General features: G+C 42.6%; 1 long non-coding RNA gene across 1 annotated transcript; it reads left to right on the top strand.

Annotated features, from left to right (window-relative positions):
- The first annotated feature begins 21,112 nt into the window (after positions 1–21,112).
- Positions 21,113–21,977, top strand: LOC134218162 (uncharacterized). The gene is made up of 3 exons (XR_009981270.1): positions 21,113–21,233; positions 21,301–21,396; positions 21,458–21,977. It is a non-coding gene; the product is annotated as an uncharacterized LOC134218162 (long non-coding RNA).
- Positions 21,978–23,286: the final 1,309 nt, after the last annotated feature.

The raw sequence follows: 23,286 nt of genomic DNA, 5'->3' as shown, positions 1-23,286 counted from the left end.
CATCGACTGATGAAAATATCGAGATGTGGAATAAAAAACCCTTGGGAAGCTGTTTGAAGGGACCATCAGAGTAGCCCAGAAAATATTTTTTAATATGGCATAATTTGCTTCCATGAGTCGATATCGAGTCATGGAACATCGACTCATGGAGGTTTGACTGTAATATATTATTTTTAAAAATATATTCAATAAATGTTTATTAACGCTATTAACGTTTGAAATCTCACATGACGGTGACGGTGCCCAATTTTTCATTTTGCACCCTGCATCCGAGACTTCCCCTTAGACATAGTTTACGTCAAAAAGTGCTAAAAGTAATATCACAGAAGAAGACGATTAACTGAACAATGTGCACAGCATTGAACATAACACATTTGAAAGGCCCCTTGAATTTATCAGACGAATAAAACAGAATATTCTCCGATCATATGAAAACTTTCTCTTCTTCTTATCGTATGATTTAATTGAATTAGGATGGAATGCACATTCGATGCAGCAGTGGAAATTTTGTTCATGTGCTTAAATGCAAATATTGCAGTTCTGTTTTATGTTCTACAGTGCAGCCTTCTTCAAGTGTTTCCTTTAGTTCGTTTCATCTGGAAACGAAAATCAATTTTTCTTAAGCTGTACCTTCAAAGTACGTAGGGTTATCCTTTACTGCCGCCGCAAGCATGACTGTCCCTTATTGATATGGATTGATATAGTATGGGACGATGATTGTTATGCTAGCGGTGGATGCGCAGCTCTTCGGTATGTTTTCACACTGGCATAAAAATGATTATCGCTCCAATTTCGTATCACGTGGAGTCCACTGTATCGAAATTCTAACTCCATGCATCATATATTCAAATGAAGTTGCACATAAACGGCACACAGAGATGTGCGCCGTTAAAAAATCGTCGGCGTCGGTGTTTGTCGTAATTTGGTTCGGTGATATTTCCGTCAGAATACCGAAAGCAACTACAGTCGGCGGGATCGACTTGGCAATTCTTTTCTCGCGTTTCTTTACTTGGAACATTCCTGTGGATTTCGACAAAAAATCGTTGTTATTTTTTCCGATTTTTTATTATTCCTTTATTAAACGGCTCACTCCCACTGCCGGTGACGCCTTCATGGCGTGACGGTGCTCACCTCTAAACAAACCATCTTTGGAATAACCATTTATTCTCTGGATGGAGTCTTGCTGCTTGCTTTGCCAATGCAATGAACATGCCCTCATCAGATTGATAATTAAATTATTACATTTGCATATTTATTGATTTAAAAACAAACACGAGTACGATGTGAGAAGTTTCGGAAGAATACTTCTGAGTTGTTACTTATTGTCAAGAGATTTTGGAATATGCAGTTGGAATAGCTTATACAGATGAAATAAAAGCTATTGTTATTGATTTTTTTTTGTAATAGCATCTATTATCAAAATTATTAAAATAATAAATCCACCCATACATCCATTATCTTTTGCATCTCATAATAGCTTAATTTATGCTTCTTATACTGAATTGAAAAGAACACAGCATCATCACCATTATCGTAAATACAAATACCGCTCAAACGCTGTATCGTAAACTGTCTGGGTGCTTGCGGTTGTTTCCGTCGCTGCTCATGTTTTACAGATTGCCAGCACTGGGTGGACAACAAATAGTTTATGAATCAAAATTTTCCCACCTTCGCCTCGTGGTATGCACCGCTATTTCGTGCACAACTTTTCACAACATATTGTAACCAAGTCGTCCGAAAGGGTAACAACGCGACAAAAAATCGTGACCACACGACAACATCCACCACCACCGTACCCGAATATTTACTATCTGCTATCATGTTTTCATACTAGTATAGAACAAAAACTTTCCGCCAATGGCAAAATTGACTAGAGGGACAAAACAACGCCAACAAAATCAAACACGTGGGTTCACATTCAATAAACTGTCGAATGGAGAGACCGCGCGTGAAGTTCATTATTTAAATACCGCAGAGGCAATGCCGACGAGCAAATTATGCTTCTGCATCTGCACACTAATTCACTGTGCAGCATCGGTAGTCGGCGAGGAGGTCAATTATTGTGAATCATCACACACACCCACTTGTCGGGCAACGACGACGCGACGGTGGATCTGACCTCAGATTCCAGATGCCAATGAGCTCTCCACTCTCCAACAATGTGCGAATTAATCAACGCCTGATTCAGCGGATCTGTTCCCGGAGGAAACGCAGCCGTAATCATGTAAATGCGTTTTGTGGTTGAACGAAACCCTGGACATTGGTTAACAATAATATTAAATATAGACAATATTTTAAGAAATTGGTAAATATTAATTCAAAGACCTTTATATACCAATCTCGTACAACAATGTCGAAAGTTTTCGAATACTTTCTGATTTTTATCAAATTACCTGAAGGGTTATTTTATCCTTTTGGTGGATCGAATACAACACTTTCAATACCTTAGACTGCTCCTGGTGAGGGATCCGCCAAGGTTGTGTTCGCTCTCGGACGACACCACTTGACTCGAAGGTATATTTATGTTTGGCCCTTTGTTATTAGGATCCTTGTGTGCCGTCACCAACCACCATTATTAATATGCATTGTAACCGGGATGGTCCATTGTCATCTCCCGAGTAACGCGTGCTTCATATTGGCTAATGTTGACTATACCTACTGGTCGCGGATGCTGGAAGACAACGACGCGACGGTAGCGATGACGGCAACAGCACTATATGTGCTCTGTTCTCGAGAACTTTCACCATTCAAGAGGAAAAACAAGGAAAAAATAATGGACAATGTGCTTTTGGGTCGGGGGTACGCTCCACATAATGGATAGTCCTACTATTCGCACAGACGACGGAATACGGACAGGCTGACTAACGATGCGCGATGTTTACTGAAGTCGTGTGTGATGGCAGCAGAGTCGGCGGCCTCAGGTCTTTATGGTAACCGCGAAAGAAGCATAACAACGCTACAGAGACCGGCACCGAACCGAACCACGATAAATCGTGCTGTTGCGGTTCAGACTGATATGTGAGTACATATTGTCGATCTATGGTTGGCGGGTTTACTCTAAACTTTTATGAACAAATGGACTTTATTTACATTTGAAGAGGGATAATTTGTCTATCGAATAATCAATGTCAACTAAAATTGTATGATGAATATGTGAGATGAATAGGGTCCCTGCTTCAGGATTTCATCTCATGTTCATACCAAGATTTTTTTATGTACAGGTTATCCGACTTGTCAATATCCCCAACTCAGCCATCTTGGATTTTTGTATGGAATTTATGCTCGTTTGTTTACGTTTTGCACTGAAAATGTATGTTTCCCCCCGCGCTGGTTATTCCCATCTACTGACGAAGTCGGATAATCTGTACATAAAAAAATCTTGGTTCATACTATCAAAAACAAAGTAATGGAAAGGAATTTGATTTGCTACTTATTTTTCGGTTTTGCCTTTCTCGTACACCGAGGTGTAACGAAAAGGCTATATGTTCACTTCCAAGACGATTTTGTGATAGAAGAGAGGCTCATAGTGTTATATACCAATCGACTCAGCTCGACGAATTGAGATGATGTCTCACTGTTTTTTCAGCTGTACTGAGCATACCATTAGTATTATTATTCACATACCCAACTTACGGTTGTTTTCTAACAATGGATTATTTTAGGTAACTTATTTTGCACTCACCGAATCAAACAAAACCGCTACTGTATATGTAGGTTAACATGTGAGAGGTTCTGAAGGAACTGGTCTACGGTGGCGCTATCTACTTACTCATTTCATAACGGCAGATTTTGCTTTTTCAGTAATCCATTCTATACACCCGATTCTGTTTTTACACGGATATTTTACACGGCCGTGTAAAAAAAAAAATCCCATACAAAATTTTTGCAAAGTCGCTCCATTTTGCATGATTTGTCGAGAAATCATAAAACTTGTTTTACACGGATTTTCAAATTTTGAACTGAAAACTTTTTTTACACGGAACGCATCCCCCGTGTAAAAAAAGAATCGGGTGTATATGAATTTACCAAAACATGTATAAGAAATGGGCATATGCGAAATTGATAGATTCTCATACAAATATTGTATGAGACCTTACAGTTGTAATTTATTATTTTGTATTTTTATAATCGTGAATATGTATGATAGGATGTTTTCGCATAAGAGATAAACGTTTTCCCCCAGTAGGCTCACTTGCCATACAAAAGGGGAAGTTATTATGCGCAACCAGTTGGAGCGGCAATGATGGGTTGCACAAATCGGTGGCATGAAAAAGGGACGTGGACTGTGAACAGTCGATAACTGGAGATGGGGTCAAGAACCTTGGGGCTGATTGGGCTGAAACAAGTTGTTCACTTACCCGGAAGTCGTGAACATGACTAGATATCTAAAGCGCTACAAAAAGTTGAAATCCAAAAATTTTAAAGTTTTAAAAACCAGATTGTGAGCACTAAGGAGGACAATTAGGTAACTCTCCAATCCCCATTTCCAGGCAACTTACGAAATGACTGTATTGTGATCGTGTTTGAGATACGTGATTTCCGTTTCGATCAAACCAGGACCCCGTTGTTTACCGTTACAATTTTTTTTATTTATTTATTTATTTATTTTTGCCTTTCTCGTATACTAAGTATACGGTAAAGGCTATATGATCGCTCCAAAAACAAACTTTTTATAGAAGGCCCGGAGACCCATAGTGTTATATACCAATCGACTCAGTTCGACGAATCGAGGTGATGTCTGTGTGTGTGTGTGTGTGTGTGTATGTGTGTGTGTATGTGTGTGTGTGTGTGTGCGCAAAACGTACTCAAAAAATGTCACTCATTTTTCGGGCACTTATCCTCAACCGATTTGCTCGCAACAAGTTGCATTCGACGCAGAATCCTGTCTCATTGTTTCCTATTTGAAATTGGCCAGATCGAACTATGGGATCAGAAGTTATGGCCAAAATACAAATTCATACGAAAAAATCGCGTAAAAAATGTCACTCATTTTTCGGGCACTTATCCTCAACCGATTTGCTCGCAACAAGTTGCATTCGATGCAGAATTCTGTCCCATTGCTTCCTATTTGAAATTGGTCAGATCGAACTATGGGATCAGAAGTTATGGCCAAAATACAAATTCATACGAAAAAATCGCGTAAAAAATGTCACTCATTTTTCGGGCACTTATCCTCAACCGATTTGCTCGCAACAAGTTGCATTCGATGCAGAATTCTGTCCCATTGTTTCCTATTTGAAATTGGTCAGATCGAACTATGGGATCGGAAGTTATGACCAAAATACAAATTCATACGAAAAAATCGCGTAAAAAATGTCACTCATTTTTCGGGCACTTATCCTCAACCGATTTGCTCGCAACAAGTTGCATTCGATGCAGAATTCTGTCCCATTGTTTCCTATTTGAAATTGGTTAGATCGAACTATGGGATCGAAAGTTATGGCCAAAATACAAATTCATACGAAAAAATCGCGTAAAAAATGTCACTCATTTTTCGGGCACTTATCCTCAACCGATTTGCTCGCAACAAGTTGCATTCGATGCAGAATTCTGTCCCATTGTTTCCTATTTGAAATTGGTCAGATCGAACTATGGGATCAGAAGTTATGACCAAAATACAAATTCATACGAAAAAATCGCGTAAAAAATGTCACTCATTTTTCGGGCACTTATCCTCAACCGATTGGCTCGCAACAAGTTGCATTCGATGCAGAATTCTGTCCCATTGTTTCCTATTTGAAATTGGTTAGATCGAACTATGGGATCGAAAGTTATGGCCAAAATATAAATTCATACGAAAAAATCGCGTAAAAAATGTCACTCATTTTTCGGGCACTTATCCTCAACCGATTTGCTCGCAACAAGTTGCATTCGACGCAGAATTCTGTCCCATTGTTTCCTATTTGAAATTGGTCAGATCGAACTATGGGATCGAAAGTTATGGCCAAAATACAAATTCATACGAAAAAATCGCGTAAAAAATGTCACTCTTTTTTCGGGCACTTATCCTCAACCGATTTGCTCGCAACAAGTTGCATTCGACGCAGAATCCTGTCCCATTGTTTCCTATTTGAAATTGGCCAGATCGGACTATGGGATCAGAAGTTATGGCCAAAATACAAATTCATACGAAAAAATCGCGTAAAAAATGTCACTCATTTTTCGGGCACTTATCCTCAACCGATTTGCTTGCAACAAGTTGCATTCGACGCAGGATCCTGTCCCATTATTACCTATTAGAAATTGGCCAGATCGAACTATGGGATCGAAAGTTATGGCCAAAATACAAATTCATACGAAAAAATCCCGTAAAAAATGTCACTCATTTTTCGGGCACTTATCCTCAACCGATTTGCTCGCAACAAGTTGCATTCGACGCAGGATCCTGTCCCATTGTTTCCTATTTGAAATTGGCCAGAACGAACTAGGGGATCGAAAGTTATGGCCAAAATACAAATTCATACGAAAAAATCCCGTAAAAAATGTCATTCATTTTCCGGGCACTTATCCTCAATCGATTTGCTCACAACAAGTTGCATTCGACGTAGAAGCCTGTCCCGTTGTTTCCTATTGAAAATTGGCCATATCGGACTATGGGATCGAAAATTATACCATTTTGCCTTTCTCGTATACTAAGTATACGGTAAAGGCTATATGTTCGCTCCAAAAACAAACTTTTTATAGAAGGCCCGGAGACCCATAGTGTTATATACCAATCGACTCAGTTCGACGAATTGAGGTGATGTCTGTGTGTGTGTGTGTGTGTGTGTGTGTGTGTGTGTGTGTGTGTGTGTGTATGTGTGTGTGTGTGTGTGTGCGCAAAACCACTCAAAAAATGTCACTCATTTTTCGGACACTTATCCTCAACCGATTTGCTCGCAACAAGTTGCATTCGACGCAGAATCCTGTCTCATTATTTCCTATTTGAAATTGGCCAGATCGGACTATGGGATCGAAAGTTTTGGCCAAAATACAAAATCATACGAAAAAATCGCGTAAAAAATGTCACTCATTTTTCGGGCACTTATCCTCAACCGATTTGCACGCATCAAGTTGCATTCGACGCAGAATCCTGTCTCATTGTTTCCTATTTGAAATTGGCCAGATCGGACTATGGGATCAAGAGTTATGGCCAAAATACAAATTCATACGAAAGAATCGTGTAAAAAATGTCACTCATTTTTCGGGCACTTATCCTCAACCGATTTGCTCGCAACAAGTTGCATTCGACGCAGAATCCTGTCCCATTGTTTCCTATTGAAAATATCGGCCATATCGGACTATGGGATCAAAAATTATACCATTTTTGCCTTTCTCGTATACTAAGTATACGGTAAAGGCTATATGATCGCTCCAAAAACAAACTTTTTATAGAAGGCCCGGAGACCCATAGTGTTATATACCAATCGACTCAGTTCGACGAATTGAGGTGATGTCTGTGTGTGTGTTTTTTTTTTTTTTTTTTTTTGCAAGGGTTAAAGGCCATCAAAAATCTGCGCGACAAACACCTCGAGCATCCACACTATGCTCGAAGGCGAACAGGGATGGGCTCCTCCCGACCTGCTAAAAATGTGCCTCCCGGATAAACCGGGTCCCTTATCCTCCTTGCCTCGATCCCCCCGGGACCACTGGATGCTGCGACTACTTCGGGGGGGGCTGTGCTCATGCACTTCTTCTTAAAATTCCGGCCCCTAGCTTAGTCTAGTTCGCCGACTGGCTTGCTGAGATCCACTGCTACGTCTCGATCCCTCGGCGGTTGTGCCGCAAACTTCCTCACTCGAATCCTCCTGACTTCCCCCGGCGTCGAGGGTGGTCCACCAGTTCCGGTGAAGGAAACTTCCGCACTGATGGTGCCCCGACTACCGGCGGCTATCGCAGGGGACGCTTTCGCGCATTGCGCCGACTTCGTCTTCGGGTTGCAGAGGTGGTCCGACAGTTCCGGTGGTGGATAACGTCCGCACTGGCGGTGCCCTACATACCCGAAGCACTTCCTTCTTCTTTCTTCTTTCTTCAGCAGGTTGACGGTTCGAGTGCCGAGGTCGGTCCGACGATTCCGGTTGGCAGAAGACTTCCGGTTCGCTGGCGCCCCGACGACTCGAAACCCAACACTGCTCACTGTGCTGGATTTTGCTCCAAACCGACGCTTACTTGCTGGTCCCTTCTCCATCGACGCTGCAGCTCTGACATTATTTGTGTCACGACTCTGGTTACCGCATGCCACGTACCTTCATCGCGACACATTCGCTCTGCGATGTTGTCCGCCCTTATGGCAGGCATTCTCCTACGTGCCTCCACAAACCTCGGGCAGTCGAATATCACGTGCTCTGGAGTCTCCTCTACGTCGATACACGCCGGGCAGAATGGCGATGACGCATGGCCACACCGGTGCAAATATTGGCGGAAACAACCGTGTCCGGACAGGAACTGTGTGAGGTAAAAGTTCACCTCACCATGCTCCCTGTTCACCCACGTCGACACATTGGGGATGAGCCGATGGGTCCACCTTCCATTATCCGCATTGTCCCACTCCTGCTGCCACTTCACCATAGAGTCCAGTCTCACCGCCTTCCTCACATTTCTGGTATCCCTCCGTTGGTAGCACTCGATGTCCTCTGCTAGGGTTATGCAGACTGGAATCATCCCTGCGATAACGCAAACTGCCTCCGACGAAATAGTTCGGTACGCACTCGCGACTCGAATGGCCATTAGACGAAACACGCTATTCAGCTTCCTCCGGTTACGTTTCGTCTTGAGCGCAGCTCCCCAGGCTGGAACTCCGTACCTTAGTATCGAGGATGATACTGACGCAAGAAGACGCCTACTGCTGCCTTTCGGACCGCCGACGTTCGGCATGATCCTTGCTAACGCACTGATCATTTGAGCCGCCTTTTCACAGGAATAGTCCACGTGGGTGTTGAAGTTCAACCGGTCATCAATCATCACACTAGATGTCTCAGAGTCCGCACCGACGGGATGTCGTGCCCTCCAATGGTAATCTGCATCCGCTGGATTACTTTGCAGTTGCTGACCAGCATCACTTCCGTTTTGTGATGAGCCAGCTGCAGCTTGACTCCATTCATCCAGGTTTCTACTGCGTCGGTCGCTTCCGCCACCAGCATTTCCACCTCCTCCAGTGACTCACCGGTTATCGTTAGGACGACATCATCCGCGAATCCGTAAATCTTTACACCTTTGGGCAACTTCAGCATCAGCACCCCGTTGTACATCACATTCCATAACGTCGGGCCTAGTATGGACCCTTGTGGAACGCCCGCCGTAACCCTGATCGACTTCTGCCCCGAGTTCGTGTCGTAAACCAGAATCCGGTTCAGGAAGTAGCTCCTAAGGATCTTACACAGGAAGTCGGGGATTCGCATTCCATGCAGCGCTGCGGCGATGGCCTCCCAGCTGGCACTATTGAACGCGTTTTTGACGTCAATCGTCACTACCGCGCAGAACCGATTGCCGCTCCTCTTCTTCTTGGACGCCCTCTCTGCATCTTCAATGACTGTCCTGATTGCATCCACAGTCGATCTGCCTTTGCGGAATCCGAACTGTTTTTCCGATAAGCCAGTCTCACCCTCCGTGAACTGTGTAAGCCTATTAAGGATAACCCTTTCCAGAAGCTTCCCCAGTGTATCCAGCAGACATATGGGCCTATACGATGCTGGATTCCCCGGCGGTTTTCCTGGTTTCGGCAGCAGCACCAGTTTCTGGATCTTCCACGTGTCCGGAAAATTACCGTCTACTAAACACTTCTGCAGCACCATCCTGAACAGATCCGGGAACGCCAAAATCGCGGATTTTAGAGCCACATTTGGAATTCCATCCGGACCCGGAGCTTTTTTCAACTTCAAACCTTTCGCCACTGATAATAGCTCGTCATTGGTGACATTGGTGACATACCTGCAGCGGTTACTCGGTCTTCATCTTCGTACGGCGTACGCGGCCACGTCGTAGAACCATGCTGCGGGAAAAGACCGTCCACGATGATCTTCAGCTTGTCTGGACACATTTCGTCTGTGTGTGTGTTGTGTGTGTGTGTGTGTGTGTGTGTGTGTGTGTGTGTGTGTGTGTGTGTGTGTGTGTGTGTGTGTGTGTGTGTGTGTGTGTGTGTGTGTGTGTGTGTGTGTGTGTGTGTGTGTGTGTGTGTGTGCGCAAAACTACTCAAAAAATGTCACTCATTTTTCGGGCACTTATCCTCAACCGATTTGCTCGCAACAAGTTGCATTCGACGCAGAATCCTGTCCCATTATTTCCTATTTGAGATTGGCCAGACCGAACTATGGGATCGAGAGTTATGGCCAAAATACAAATTCATACGAAAAAATCGCGTAAAAAATGTCACTCATATTTCGGGCACTTATCCTTAACCGATTTGCTCGCAACAAGTTGCATTCGACGCAGAATCCTGTCTCATTATTTCCTATTCAAAATTGGCCATATCGGACTATGGGATCGGAAGTTATGGCCAAAATACAAATTCATACGAAAAAATCGCGTAAAAAAATGTCACTCATTTTTCGGACATTTATCCTCAACCGATTTGCTCGCAACAAGTTGTATTCGACGCAGAATCCTGTCCCATTATTTCCTATTTCAAATTGGCCAGATCGAACTATGGGATCGAAAGTTATGGCCAAAACACAAATTCATACAAAAAAATCGCGTAAAAAATGTCACTAATTTTTCGGGCACATATCCTTAACCGATTTGCTCACAACAAGTTGCATTTGACGTAGAATCCTGTCCCGTTGTTTCCTATTGAAAATTGGCCATATCGGACTATGGGATCAAAAGTTATATTGCGCATAAGCCCCTAAATTTTATTCCCACCTTTGGGTTTCCGCGCCGAGCACTCAGCGCCAGACTCGGCGACAAGGAGATACTCGTCAAGTTGGTACTCCTGATTTTTTGACAACTGATGTCGATTGGTTGTGTGAGTGCACCGGTGTCAAAAAATAGAGCTCTTTTAGCTGAAAATCTAATTGTCAAATGCACATTTTGACAGTAATATAGATGTATGTGACGAAACGAAAAGTTTCAATGCAAAAAGCAATACCATTTTTTTAATGGAAAAATCGCTAAAAAAAAACTCACTCATTTTTCAGGTACTTTTCCTCGACCGATTTGCTCGCATTAAATTGCATTCGACGCAGAATGTCTCATATTTTCTTATTGAAAATTGGCCAGATCGGACTATGAGCTTAGATGTTATGGTCAAATTACTATTTATTGTGAAAAAGAGCTCAAAAAAGTCTAGCTCACTTTTTTGGCACTTAGACTTCATCTATTTCCCAAGCAACACAAGTTCAACAAATCTGGTTGCAGTAACCATATTGTGACTGAATCCGGTCATATATAAGTTACTGTGATTGATGTGCAATATATGTGTTCTCAAGTCGCTCGCAACAGCATTCGACGCAGAATCTTGTCCCATTGTTTCCTATAGAAACTTAGCCGGATCGTACAATTGGGTCAAAAGATATGGCGAAAATACTAATTTTAAGACTACAAAATAAAATGCCATTTTTTGCTCTTATGCTCATCCGATTTGTTTGCAACAAATTGCGTTTGGCGAGAATTTTTTTATGCATATAAACAAATATGAAAAACAAGACCAATCCACATATTGGTGTTATTTGAGATTTTTCCAAACCTTTTTGAACCAACGAGAAAGGCACCATCACCGCTAGGTGGATTAATCTGGGTTTTTTATTGAAGTAATAACAATTTAAAAACTAGAGTACATACTTGGAGTACATGAATATGATTACATAGGGAAGGAGGTTCGGTTGTGGGCACCCTTTTTTGTTTGGTCCACAACTTTGGTCCTGGTTGATCTCATGCCGACATTTGCATAGCTATGGAAAGCTAAACGTATAACCTTACTACTAGCAAAGAAATTAGTATGCTTTCATCGATTTGAAATAAAATATTAACAATTTAGTAAATTTGACATTTTTGGACATTTCCATTTTGTGGTTCGGTTGTGGGCACCCTTGAAAACTCAGCTAAAAATAAAGAAGCATGAATAAAAACCACCGAGATTTAAAGACAATGAATAGTTTATGCATTCTCATAGCCAGGAGACACTAAACAACTCAAATCAATCCCCCTAGCAGTGATGATGTCTTCCTCGGTGCATTAAGGAGGATGTTGAAAAATATCACATAAGAAAGGTCTTAAATAGCAGTTTAGGTAAATGAGTTTCAATTTTTCATTGATTTACGTTTTATTGGTATGCATCACAGTCAAAAAAATCCTGATTATTCACCATAGCGGTAATAATGCCTTTCTCGTTCATAAAAAATATATATATTTTGACCATAAATTTTGATCCCATAGTCCGATCTGACCAATTTTCAATAGGAAACAATGAGAAAGCATTCCCCGACGAATGCAAAATGTTGCAAGCAAATCGGTCAACGCTTTATTCCAAAAAGTGTGTGTATAATAACTAGACATGCCCAAAGAACAAAAATATTAAATAAACTCATTATTTCAATCAATTATGTCTAAATAATTACTGTCGAACTGTCAACCACAATGCAGCTTTCTGTTTTTGTGACCTCAAACATATTTTTCGTGTAACAAGTAATTTTCTGCATACCGGTGAGATATTTAGAACGTTGTAGGCTGAAAGTTTCTTTTCGTTGCAATCAAGTTGTTCACGAAACAAAACATTTTGGAAAAATTGAGAATAATATTTTCCCACAGTGTTAACCAATCAATTTGAATATTCTCTTCAACCTTCGGAATATAATTATTTAAGTCCACAAAATGACTATACAATACTACTATTTTTTGTCAGTCTTTGCGGTATTCTGAACTCCAGTAAATAATTCCCTTCAATAAATTCTCCATTAAGAATGTAAATTCTCCATTTGGGTCAATTAGGCGTAAGCCTCCTTTAATATAATCTAAATATAACTGGTCTCGTTCTACCCTAAAAATCAAACCATTCCAAATGAACTGTCCACAAAACTTTTTAATTTCCGCAATGTGTCTATTGAGTGGTGGAAATACTTGGGCAACGTACAACGTACAACACGAATAATACCATGCTTAAAGGACACCCTTGTCTTACAGATCTTGATATTTGGAAAGTATCTGTAAGAAACAATAGCTCTAGACGAAGCTACACTATAAACATTTTTTAAGCAATTTATGAGTTTCTCGAGAAATCAAATTTTTTTCATTATTTTCCAAAGGTATTCGTGGTTAACTCTGTCAAAGGCTTTATTTAAATCAATGCTTACTAAACATCCCTTAAACCTCTTTTCTTCGCATGACCTTGTCAAAATTCTTCGTAAGTCCTTTAAATTGTCAACGCATGACTTTTCCTTGACACACGCTGTTTGGCCGATTCCAATAACTTTATGAAGTTTTTTCTGTATTCTTTCGGCTAAAACTTTGGTAAACAATTTGTAATCGCAATTCGTCATAGATATTGGTCTTTATTCATCCAGAGATAAGCTGTTCGTTTTGTATTTCGGAATCATGGTTATAATTCCCTCAGAGAACCCTTTCGGTGGTAAAAAGGAACCAGACAGGTATGCGTTAAAAAATTCTTTAATATCGTCTTTGATAACCTCAATTTTTTTAAATAAAATTCGTAGTATGCCATCTGGTCCTGAGGATTTTTTCCGCTTAACTGATTCCAAAACTCCTTTCAATTCATCTAAGGTGATTGGCGAAACCAAATCCATTCGATCATTTTCGCCTAAAATAACTGTCAAGATATTCAAGTGATCATTAGTCTCATCCTGGATTATTTGTAATTCTTTTTTGAAATAATTTGAAAAATATTGATAAGTTAGTTCCCTAAGTTTTGATGAGTCAGCCACTATAACATCATCATGTTTCAATTTATAAACACTACATCGTTCCTGGCGTTTTGCTTGTGCTGCAATTTGAAAAATGTTAATCATCGCCCCTTGAAGGAGGTTTTGAATTGTAAAAGTGTTCCCTAAATGATTCAGTCTTTCTGTTTCAATTTCAAGTATCCTACATTTATTCATTTGTATATCCAAATATGTGTCTCCACCTCTATTCATTTTTTGCATATATTCTACCATTTTACTGTAAAAATACTGCTTTTCATTAGTTACTCTAGATATCTTTTCCCAACTTCTTGCCTTGTAGAACTGCTTACATTTCACTTTAAAAACTTCATTCCACCATTCCACCAGATCATTGAAAAACAGCTCGTCGCGTTCTTTTCGACGGTTCGATCCCGAAAAAGCATAAATATTCACAAAATTTATATGTATTATCAATCACTATTGACGTAATACGTCCGTTCAAACCAAATAATGGCTGACTAGATTCAAATGAACTCCGTATCAAAACAGCTGTCCCAGATTCCCGCTCCTTAACATTGACAAAGGGCAAAGAAGATGGAATAAACGAAAAATTTTAGTAACAAACTTCTTGAAAAAGGACAATATCTAAATCGTTATTCAATATAAATTCTTTCAAGAGGCTCTTGTTTACCAAACTACAACTACTGTTCAAGTTTATACTTGCTAATTTTATAATATAGTTCATCTAGTAATCAAAACTAATACAATTCCGAAAATTAGCTTTTACGTTAATACACAACCGCCCATAACCATCTGTACCTTATACAATTGAAAACTGCATATAGCTCGCTCTGGGGCCCTCCTTAGCCGTGCGGTAAGACGCGCGGCTGCAAAGCAAGACCATGCTGAGAGTGGCTGGGTTCGATTCCCGGTGCCGGTCTGGGCAATTTTCGGATTGGAAATCGTCTCGACTTCCCTGGGCATAAAAGTATCATCGTGTTAGCCTCATGATATACGAATGCAAAAATGGTAACTTGGCTTAGAAACATCGCAGTTAATAACTGTGGAAGTGCTTAATGAACATTAAGCTGCGAGGCGGCTCTGTCCCAGTGTGGGGATGTAATGCCAATAAGAAGAAGAAGAATATAGTTCGCTCTTGACTAACCCTTTGTTATTTAACTATTTCCAAAAACTACCACCTCACTCGTTAGATAGTTCCATTGCCGTATGTACATCCCCGCCAATGGAGCTTGAATCTTCGTTAGCACTGACTTCATTTGCTTTGATTTGCTACGATCCAGTTTCTCACTTAATGTACTTCCCTTCGTCCCTGTGAAAGCTTTTTGTTCATTATGAACCCTTTCCAATGGTTGCTCGTCCGAATCCGATGTTCCCTCGGTAGCTTTCTGTTGCTTCCTCCCTCTTTTGTCCGTGACCTTGATGAATTCTCGGGTACTTTTTCAAAACGGCGTATGTCGCAAATTGTAAACAAACCCGTTTTTAACAGCATATGGCATTAAATTCATCTAAAAATGTGTATATCTTCAAAGCTACATGAAAATGTGTTTTTAAAAATGTGAATCAATTTTATTCAAAACGGTGTAACATCATTGTTGAAAATATTGCACATACACCGCTTAGCAGAAAATGTACTTTAAAAAGTTTTTTCGAACAACTAAATAGTTTAAAACATGCGTCTGCTTGTACTTTTTCATCACTGATTTCAAAATTAAACATGTTGCTTGAATATTCTGATTTTCGTTAAGAAAAACATTTTACGTTGTTTTTCTGCAGCAAATGTTGTTACGTCGTGTTGTAAGTGTTGCAATTTTTTGTCGCATGTGCGTGAAACGTTTCAACTTGACGCAACATTTCGACGTATCAACAATGCAGCGTACGGAGCAGCGTAACATTTCGACGAAAGTAGCATGACCTCGGTCATGCTGACGTATCAAAACGACGTATGTGATTTATCTGTTGCAGAACTTACTTACTTACTTACGGATCCTGTACACCTCCGGTGGTGCAAAGGGCCGACTTGAAAGATCTCCATCCTGAGCGTTGCCCGGCTATCGCTTTAACCTGTTGCCAGGTTAGATTTCGGTCGACTTCTTTTATTTCTTTATTGAGGCTTCGCCGCCATGAGCCTCTGGGTCTGCCTCTGCTGCGATGTCCCGCTGGGTTCCAGTCTAATGCTTGTTTACAGATTTCGTTTCCGCCCCTACGTAGAGTGTGGCCGACCCAGCCCCACTTCCGATCCCGAATTTCTGTTGCTATCGGCCTCTGGTGACAACGACGATGGAGCTCATTGTTTGAGATCCAGTTGTGAGGCCACCAGGCCCGAATTATATACCGCAGGCATCTGTTAATGAACACCTACAGCCGTTGAGTATTTTCCACTGATAAACACCATGTTTCGCTAGCGTATAACAGCACAGATTTCACGTTAGAGTTGAAAATTCGTATTTTGGTGCGTTCACTTATCGGCCTGTTTTTCCAGATATTTCTTAAACTCGCAAAGGCAGCCCTTGCTTTCTTGATCCGTGCGTCTCAGAGCGCCCCACATATTCTCGTGATTGAGACGGTCGAAAGCTTTTTCGTAGTCAATGAATACCAAGTAAAGGGACTCTTGGAATTCGTTGACCTTCTCCAGAATTATGCGGAGCGTGACAATATGGTCCACACAGGATCTTCCGGCATGGAATCCGGCTTGCTGCCACCGGAGAGTCGCATCGATCTTCTCCTGAATCCGGGCTAGGATAATTTTGCACAGAACTTTGAGAACGGTTCACAGCAACATAATGCCTCGCCAGTTATCGCATACAGTCAGGTTACCCTTTTTGGGCACCTTCACTAAGATACCTTGCATCCAGTCGACCGGGAAAGTTGCGGTGTCCCAGATATTATGAAATAAACGATGCAGTAGTTGAGCGGATGTCATGGGGTCAGCTTTGAGCATCTCGGCTGATATGCGGTCGACCCCTGGGGCTTTATTCGATTTCATGCTTTGGATGGCTGTTTGAATCTCTAGCAGTGATGGAGCTTCGGTATTGACGCGTGTTATACGTCGGATCCTAGGCAGATCATGCCGAGGTGGTGATGGCCTGGCTGGCAAGTTGTTCGAAGTGCTCGAACCAGCGTTTCAGCTGGTCAGTTGGGTCGGTCAATAACTGATCATTCGCGTCTTTCACAGGCATCGTTGCATTCATCTTCGCCCCGCTTAAGCGTCGTGAGATATCGTAGAGGAGGCGAATGTCCCCGTTTGCGGCGGCTCTCTCTCCTTCGTCGGCCAGAGAGTCTGCCCACGCTCGCTTGTCCCGTCGACATGAGCGTTTTACTTCCTTCTCAAGAGCCGCGTATCGTTGGCGGGCTAGAACTTTCTCTCCTCTGGTTTTTGATCGCTCTATCGCGGCTTTGGCTTCTCTTCGCTTCTCTATCTTCCTCCAGGTCTCATCGGTGATCCATTGTTTTCTCTGGGTGCGTAGCTCGCCCAGATTGTTCTCGCTGGTGGCGATGAAGGCATTCTTGATGGCGGTCCATTGGTCTTCCACGCTGCCACCTTCCGGAATATCTGCAGCACGCGTCTCCAGTTCTTCAACGAAGGACCGTTTCACCGTGGCATCTTCCAGTCGGCGTGTGTTGAATCGTCGTCTAACTCTTTCCTCCTGCTGACGAACCCGCGCAATGCGCAGGCGTATTTCGCCGATGAGGAGGTGATGATCAGATGCGATATCGGCACTACGTTTATTCCGTACATCAAGAAGGCTCCGTTTCCATTTTCGGCTGATGCAGATGTGGTCGATTTGATTTTCTGTAAAGCCGTCACGGGAGACCCACGTGACCTTGTGAACCGGTCGATGAGGGAAGAGCGATCCCCCGATCACCATGTCGTTATTACCACAAAATTCTGCGAACAGCTCTCCGTTTTCGCTCATTTTTTCCGAGACCATGGCGTCCCATAATGCGCTCATGGTTCGAGTTGTCGGATCCGATCTTCGCATTGAAGTCGCCCAAACAGATCTTGATATCACCCTTCGGAATTCTATCTTCGACGGCATTGAGTTGACTGTAAAAGTTCTCTTTGTCTTGCAGATCGGCAGCATCGGTTGGCGCATAACATTCGATTATAGTAAGGTTTCGGACCCGTGTTCTAAATCTGGCAACGATTATCCTTTCACTTATAGGTTCCCACTTCATAAGCGCAGAGTGTGCCTGAGCGCTTAGTAGGAAGCCAACTCCGCGTTGCCGGGGAGCGTGTTCACCTCGTAAACCAGAGTATAGCAGAACTTGTCCCGACGGCGTTCTGTGTTCTCCAAAGTTTGGCCAACGGACTTCACTCAGTCCCAGGATCTCAAGCTTTATGCGGCGTGCCTCATTGGCAAGTTGTGCCAATTTACCCTGCTGGGCTAGGGTTAAAACGTTCCATGTTCCTATTCGTGTCCGTTGTTTCGCGCTAAGAGTCGTCGCCGTAAAATCAGTCCGTATTCTTTCATTATCGGATTCTCGAACAAATTGATGTTTCGGGAACAGTAGGTTGTTGGCCCAAGGTTCCCTATCCACCGGGATGGGGCTGCCATCTTAGGTATAGCTTCCGGGGAATAGCATTTCATACTCAGCCGCTGGATGCCAGAACAGACGCTGTTGGAGCCGCACCTCCTTGGTGGACAGACGCTCGATCAGTCGGGTCAAATTTGTTTAAAGTCCTACCCAACACCAGGACTAGGCTAGTGCGCTTTGAGCGGCACACGGTCGCTTTGATAGGGCCTGCTTGGGGACACATGCAGCTTTTTATAGAAGTTCAACAGAGCCCACTGTCGAACCCCACCACATCCTAGGCAGACCCCACAGGACGCACCCTCTCACTCTAGCTGATGTCAGAAGGACAACAGTGCCCAGGCTGCACTACCAGCTAAGTACGCAACCCTTAGCTGGCGGTCAATTGTCATCGGAAGACCCGTGGAAGCGTGAGTATTGGAACTTGTGAGGACCAGAGCTATGTTAGGCGCCCCTTCCCGGATGTCAACTCACCATTTCGCAGCCCTCTGTTGCAGAACGTTGTAACATATATTTTTATCAAAATAACTGAAATGTTCACACGCAGTGCAGATTTCAGGGTCAGTGACGATGAACCTTTTCATAATGTATCGTTGAGGTGTATTCAATTGCAATAAAAATGTTTAGTTTCTAAATAGGAATAAAAATAAATTCTGAAAACTTCCAAGCTCATTTTCTCAGCTTGATCAAAATGTTACATACGCCGATTTGAAAAAGTTCCCGAGAATTCATTCTCAGTCACTGCCGCACTATCATCGTTGCTTTCTGCTACCCGCGTTGAATCCTCTTCAGGTTTGTTGCCGACACTGGTAGATGTTTGACCGCCATTACCACAGTCATTCTCACTCCCCTGTATTACCTCTTGTGTATTTGTGTTATCTCCTTGTCCTTGATGTCGTTTCAGCCATTTTCCCCGCTCTTCAAAATTCCGCTATAGGACGTCCCCTGGTGTTCGCGTAATCGATTATTTACGGTCTTTCTCTCCAGACATTCCGCTTTTAAATGTTCTCTACTACCAAAGTGGTAGCACTTAGTGATAATGCCCTCATAAAAAACGCTCGCTCGTACGTTCCTGATGAACACCGTTCCCGGTACCCTTCCTTTAATTCCAGGTATACTCCGCGAACAGACGTCCAAATCGGGAATCCAGTTTCTTCTCCATACTTCTCCATAACCATACTAACGACCTCTCCAAATCTTTGCATAACTACTGAAATCTCCAGATCATCAATCTCTGGGGGTAGATTGAACAGTCGCACGTACCGCACGATGGCATTTGCCGAGGTTAGCTTTACCTCCGTATGTTCATACTTATTGTACTCGAACAACAACGTCCCCGGCAAATCACACAAAATATTTCTCATATTTTCTTCCTTCTTCAACTTAATAATTACCGACATTTCGCTTTTGTCCTTGTACATGATAGTAATTTGTCACTTTTCAGATTCATCTACGATTTCATGAATCTAAATATCTCACTATCCGTTGGTTCTGGTACACCACGTTCGAAACTGACTCGCAGTGAATTTGCCCGTAGTTCTGTATCCGCCATTTCAAACGTAACTTGCCTCCAATTTCTCAATATTACCACATGTGTCCTCAGCCTAGCTGACTGACTGAGTATTGACGTTTATTTATTTCCTTGGACTAAATTGCACGTCTATCCAGCACGGAATCCAAGCACGAGCTGACATTCAACGCTGTGCTTGTGCCCCAGTTTTCCGTGAAGCCATGTGCCGTCCTAGAACCCCCTCGTCGGGTAGATCCCGGCATCGTTGTAGGCCGAAGAGCGATCTGTCAACTCGTCGGTAGTCGACGCGCAGCCGAATCTGTGCGACGGACATCGGTGCCACGCAAGACACGGAACGTGGCCAAACGGGGCTGGAGCTGCACTTAAACTGACATCAGAAGATGTAGGACGCAGAGAAGAAGCGAAAGTGGTTGCGGAAGGAAGAAGGGAACTCTGAGTGAGGTTAGATAGAATGAGAAAGTGGGAGGAGAAAAGAAGGAGTGAAGTAAGCAAATTGTGCAAATCGTTAAAGTACTGGTAGTTTTTTCTAATTCGAGTGTGAAGATTCCCTGTCCTGCGGTTAATTAACGAGAGTGTGCCGACACTGAGGCAGTTGATTCGGGAAGTCTCGGAAGTGCTCCCGGTTGGCTAGACCGGCAATTGCACAGTTTTGTAAGCTTTGTTACGTTTAGTATTGTTCATCAAAATTAGGTTCGTTACGACTAAAGTTAAAAAAATCAAAACATGTAAATCAAGAGAAAAGCACCCTGCACGCCTACATCAGAAAACATCTGTATCATTACATTACTTATTGTAAACTACGATACGTCTTCCGCCGCATAACGGTCGATTGCCGCATAACTGATAGCCAACGGTCGAATTAAACGAAGCCCGAACAGCGCACCCCTGCAGGCGAACAAAAGGCCTATAGTCGTAATGGCAAGTGTCAATCTGACGCGGCGTTCGATTGCACGCACACAGCGAGATAAACAAACTGACAGCGATGAAGTCATTCGCCCGTTGCTGATCTCTCGTCCACACGCGGTGTAACGCGCGAGAAATAAAACGTTTCGCGTGGAAAAATGTGTGGTTAGGCACAAATCGACTCGCTGAAAATTACCTTTTCGTGACCATTCGAAGGTGAGCTAGTGGCTATTTGAAATTCCGAAGATTTTCAACAGCGGATTGTTTCGCAGGATTCACAGAGGTTCACCTAATCTCGTGCATTTAAGTCGGTAACCGGGAGTCCCCTGGAAACGAGCGATCGGTCGATATTAAGGGACAAGAAGAATCGGCGGCGGGCATAAAGCTTCTCAAAGCCGGACGTACCAACGAATTTGAGAAGAAGGAACTCTCCCCAGGTAATTCTAGCAAAGATCCCGTCTCGAAAAAGAATCCCTAACCTAAAACGACCGTGCAACTTTTCAGTCGCCGCGTGGAGCTAAACCGTCGTAACAAAAGCTCGAAGCGGTCAGTTACTGGAGCAGCTCGGAATCCACGAGAACCGAAAAAAGACCCCTCTGGGTAGGTTCCGATTGAGTATAGTGAGGCAATCAGTTTTTCTAACGTAAATTGGATTCCACAGGGTTTTGTTGTTGAGCCAACTCGATCGAAATCCGGTTGACTCACGGACGGTGGTCATTGTGGACCGACAACACAGTTGCGGAATTCGCTTGGACACACATCCGCTCCTCGATTGCCGGAAAGTACCCATCTACCTGATCTCCAGACGCGAGCAAAGACAACGGGTGCACGACGCGTGGCCGATCCGAGATATCCCGAAGCACCGTTGGAGAATCCACTCACATCAGGAATCGAAGGTGGAGTGTTGGAGTGAGGGACAACGTTGGAGTTTCGGCATCGAGACATCGCGCAGGTGCGATTGACGCAGATTGGTTGCTGATTATGGGATCGTGCGGGGATGCTCACGACGCCAGAGCTGGGGGACGCCCCGTGTAGCTGGTACCGTGAGTAGGAAATATGATTAGCATGTAAGGACTTGATTTTGATAGGAAGAAGAGAGAAAGTAGGAATGGAAGGATGATTAGGCTCCGTTAGGAGAAGATGGATCGAAGGAATAAAGATTCCATGTATGGTTAAATTGATTTGTGGAGTTTTGTTTTCAGTTTTTTGAGCGCAATTCCTTGAGCTTTCCGGGACTGTCTGAGGTTGCTATCCCCCTCAACAGGAAACTCGCAATAGCTTTACTGACAGTATTTGTTTGAAAGGTTATATTTTTTGTACAAGAATCTTACAATTTCGCTCAGATTTTGGTAGATTCTTATACGGAATTGTTATAAATCCAACAACCGCTGGTTGGAAGGAATTTCTTTTCCCTCCCAAATCATTTCAATCACTTGGAAGTTTTTTTCGTTCAGCCGATCACTCCCAACTTTTAGAAGCCCGTTTGGGAATCCGTTCTTCCAGCTCTCCTCACGTCATCTTATGTTAGTGGGTTCACTGAACTCAAATATAGTATATAAATAATAGAGTATATTTGCTGCACTGCTTGTCCGTCATCCTTTATCCTGATTCTGATTTGCCCTTCTGTCCGATTGTCCAATTCAACAATAACTCAAAGTTCACTTCTTCCACCTATCAGCCAGGTGTGTCGGTCGGTCAGCAAATTTCCGGATCTGTCATTGATGATGACTGGCGTCAGAGCGTTTTTCTTGCGCATACTGTGGATCGTTTTCTAGAACTTCTGTGCGTCGTTTCTGACAAAGCTTACCTTTGCCTCTGAGAGTTACTTTTTCTTGCAAAATTTAAAAACAATTATTAGGGTTAACATAACATTTTTTTATCTACCGATCTTAGCTTAGCATAGCTTAGCTCAATTAACTGTGCACATAGTATTTGGCCGAAAAACAACAAATGTGCACAGCTCATCAATTGAATAGTCTTCTTGAGATTAGAAAGCTATTCTCACTGTACATAATTTGGATTTTCATTAATTTAATTATCAAACCCAATGACGATGCCGGCCACGTCCTCACAGGCAGTTTAGGATTAGGAAAGTAAAAATTGTTCGACACTCATTGCTACAAAGGACCGAGAAATCCTCTGCGTCTCCGTGAGCACCACGGGAAAGGTATAGTTGGCAATTCATTTAACAAGCTTCTACTACATGATCGATTCCGCACTAATAAATTGTCTGCTCTTCGATAATACAAAGAAAGCTGCGTCTACTCAGACTTGACAAAACTCCTCATAACAATGCGCCACCCTATTTTCTAAGTTAATAACCCGAATCCGTTTCTCTCGAGTTCTCTCCGTTTCAAAATCAAAAGCAGCTGAAGCCAATAACCATTTGTTAGCCCACACACGAAAGAAATAGATTAAAATATCTTCAATTGAAATCTCAAAAACAAAATTATTTTTGACTCTTTTTGATGCAATTTCTGGGTTCCTTTC

Source organism: Armigeres subalbatus, chromosome 2 (assembly GCF_024139115.2).
Source record: "Armigeres subalbatus isolate Guangzhou_Male chromosome 2, GZ_Asu_2, whole genome shotgun sequence".
Classification (NCBI taxonomy): Eukaryota; Metazoa; Arthropoda; class Insecta; order Diptera; family Culicidae; genus Armigeres; species Armigeres subalbatus.
Note: the sequence above shows the minus strand (reverse complement) of the source record. Positions and strands in the feature narration are given on the sequence as shown.